This window comes from Rattus rattus, chromosome 6 (genome assembly GCF_011064425.1).
Source record: "Rattus rattus isolate New Zealand chromosome 6, Rrattus_CSIRO_v1, whole genome shotgun sequence".
Classification (NCBI taxonomy): domain Eukaryota; kingdom Metazoa; phylum Chordata; class Mammalia; order Rodentia; family Muridae; genus Rattus; species Rattus rattus.
The window spans coordinates 101,276,617-101,279,807 of NC_046159.1; the positions used below are offsets into that span (position 1 = coordinate 101,276,617).

At 46.3% G+C, this 3,191-nt stretch overlaps 1 pseudogene; it reads right to left on the reverse strand.

The window, feature by feature from the left end:
- Positions 1-2,527: 2,527 nt before the first annotated feature.
- On the reverse strand, positions 2,528-2,951 carry LOC116902890 (annotated as a pseudogene).
- Positions 2,952-3,191: the final 240 nt, after the last annotated feature.

The following is a 3,191-nucleotide window of genomic DNA, read 5'->3' on the forward strand; positions in this document are numbered from 1 at the left end:
AGTTTATATAGTTATTTCTAGAAGACCACCCTGTGGGAAGAACATTCTGCACTCTGCCCATAGTTCTCTGCAAGTTCACAGCGAGGGACTTCACCTTCTTTGCGCTCTTGTCTTCTTGTCAGTAAGGTCCGAACTGTTCAGCTGCCACACAAACCCGTCAGTACAAAGAAAGCTATTTCCTTTCAACAAGCTGCAGAGAACTCATTGTTTTCCTTGTGTGAGAACAAAGCTATACTATTAGACTGAGAGGAGAAGCAGGGAAGTATACTCCAGTCAGATGCACATAAAATTAGTATTTAGTAATGGCTAGCAAGTGTGGGGGCTTATACTTGTAATCTCAGCACCTGGGAGACCGGGACAGGATTGCTGTGATTTTGAGGCCAATCCGGGCTAAAGAGCAAGACCTTGTCTCTCAAAACAGCAAATATTAGTAATCACATGTGCCTGTGTGTGCATCCTTTTCTCATGCCCTGGCCACTGCCAGTTGTTGCCTCTTCACCTTTCTGTTCCCAACTCTCTCTCTCTCTCTCTCTCTCTCTCTCTCTCTCTCTCTCTCTCTCTCTCTCTCTCTTCTCTCTGTTTGTTTTGGCTTTTCAAGGCAGGGTTTTTTGGTGCAACCCTATCTCGGAACTAGGCTGGCCTCAAACTCAAACTCGAGATCCGCCTGCCCCTGCCCCCACCCCCCCACCTGCCCCCACCCTGCCCCCCACCCTGCCCCCTGCCAGGATCAAAGGCGTTGGCCGCCATCACTCAGCTTCAAGTGCACTCTATTTTTCATCGGCTCAGTCCATAAATTTTCAAGAATCAAACCTCCTCGAGAAACCTGGGACCCTGAAACCAGGGGCATCACAGCATGGTGTCTCCTACCAAGGCAGAGTGAATAGAACCACCCCTTTCGGCCGCGGTTTGGCATGCAAACGAAGCTCTGTATTTGTCTCAGAGCACATTTCAGTCCCACTACTCCTTAGCTCTTGCCGAGTTGCTAAAGCGGTTTGTGGAGCTGCAGGGTCTTGTTGATATGTAGACCAGACTGACTGGGAATTCACTATGCTCCGAACGTCCGTTTCTTCATTTAAACTTAATGGCTTTTATTGTTTAGAATTTTCACAGAATGAACCCCGATCCCATTAGCTTCTCAGTCCTACCAGGTCACCCCTATCCTTATGACCTCCCCTAAAGCAAAACAAAACAAAGAAGAAAAAAAAACAAAAACAAAAAACCAAGCTCAATTTATGTTGCCCATATACTCACTGGAGCATGGTCAAAGTCCCTGGGCCAGCCCCCCCGCCAGAAGCCACCAACAGTGAAGGTGTTCACTTCAGCATCCTTATTGCTAGGGACCTGGGAACTGCAGCACAAACCATTCAGACACTGATCTCAGTCAAATAGGGATGGTTTATTGAATGCTACACCCTAAGACTGATTGATCAGGGACATGATTCGAGCTTATCAGCCTTTTAAAGCCTGAGATCTACACACGTCTGTGTCAGGTTATTTCACCAGTCAGGACTGAGGAACAGGTGACTTAGGAACATGTCTTGGTTGTACATTTATCCTGTTCCCATTGGTTGGGGTATTTAACTGTGACGGGGGACTTGTCTAAAATTTACATCTTAACTTGCCAGTCAGAATGCCAGTTACCCACATACATGTCTCTCTCTCTGCCAAGTAGGATGTCAGTTCCCAGGGAGGTCTCGGGAACTTAAACTTTACTCAACCCCTCCTCAAAATGGAAGTCTTATTCAAATAGTTCAAATAGTTTCTTATATTGGTGCAGGCATCTCTCTCATGCCGAGATCCATCCCAGGGGCAACTTACAAAAGCAAATACCCAAAATGCTTATATGTAGGTGCAGGATGTGCTGCTGGGTGGTTAGTTTGGGTCCAAGCTTATTGTGGGTAACTCTGCAAAACGGTTCTGCTGCCTTCTATCGTGATTGGGTAATTCTGCAAAACAGTTCTGCTGCCTTCTATCGTGATTGGCTTCCGGGGGCCCAGAATATAACAGAGTGTGCAATCAACTTGGGCATGAGAAAGTTTCCTTACAATGGCAGGCTAGCCATGTAACAGTCACCTAGGCCTTGATGTTTTACCTGTGTCTTAGCATTCCATGCAGGCTTTAATATTTTACCTAGACCTTAATAATTATCATAATTTCTAAGAGTTCCTTTCAGTATCTTCTATCTAGGCTATTTTTGCTTGGGAGGTGTGGGGTGAGAGTAGAGAGAGCTTGTCACAGAAACCTTCTTTCTACATCTCTCATTCTCAACTGTGAGTCTGTAGTCTTTCATATCACTGCACAAGAAGCTTCCTTGCCCTTTGGAGTCAACGGCATCTCAGATCATAAACTTCCACATGGTTTCTGGTTACAGCATAGCCCAAGACATAGCCCTCTGTAGCTTTACCATTCTCCCCAGCACACCCAGATCTATTCTGCCATCTTTCTGTCCAATTTCCTAAGTCCAGTTCTTTTTTTTTTCCAGAGTGAAGACTTTTTAATGAATATATTTTACAAATACACTGGAGAATCATGCAATGCCTCCTGCATTGGATGCAATCCTGAGTCACAAGTCTGCACACTCCTTTGCAGTGGGGCCTGTAACAGCAGAACCTTTCATCTTGCCTTTATTGTTTACTATGACCCCAGCATTATCTTCAAAATAAAGGAACACCCCATCTTTTCTTCGATATGACTTTTGTTGTCGAATTACCACTGCCAGATATACCTTTTTCCTTAGTTTCTGGTTTGCCTTTCTTAACTGTGGCCGTCACCATGTTGCCCACACCAGCAGCAGGAAGTCTGTTCAGCCGTCCCTTGATTCCCTTCACAGAGATGATATACAAGTTTTTGGCTCCTGTGTTGTCAGCACAATTGATCACAGCTCCTACCCGAAGACCCAGGGAAATCCGAAATTTCGCTCCGGAGGACCCACCATGTCCTCGCTTTGACATCTTGAGCGTCCGGAAATAGTCAGAAAGCCTAAGTCCGGTTTTTAAAAGCATCTCCCTACGGACCCGCCCTTTTCCAGTCCTTCTGAGGACGCTGCAAACTCTGCAGACTCCCCCGCCAATGCCTTATCTCCCTTTGGAGCCTCTGTGGGTCTTTCAGGATCCCCAGAGGACTCTGGGGTGACGGCTGTCAGCTTCGATCACAGCCATGCTTCAGGTTCTCATCCTGGGTGACAATGACTT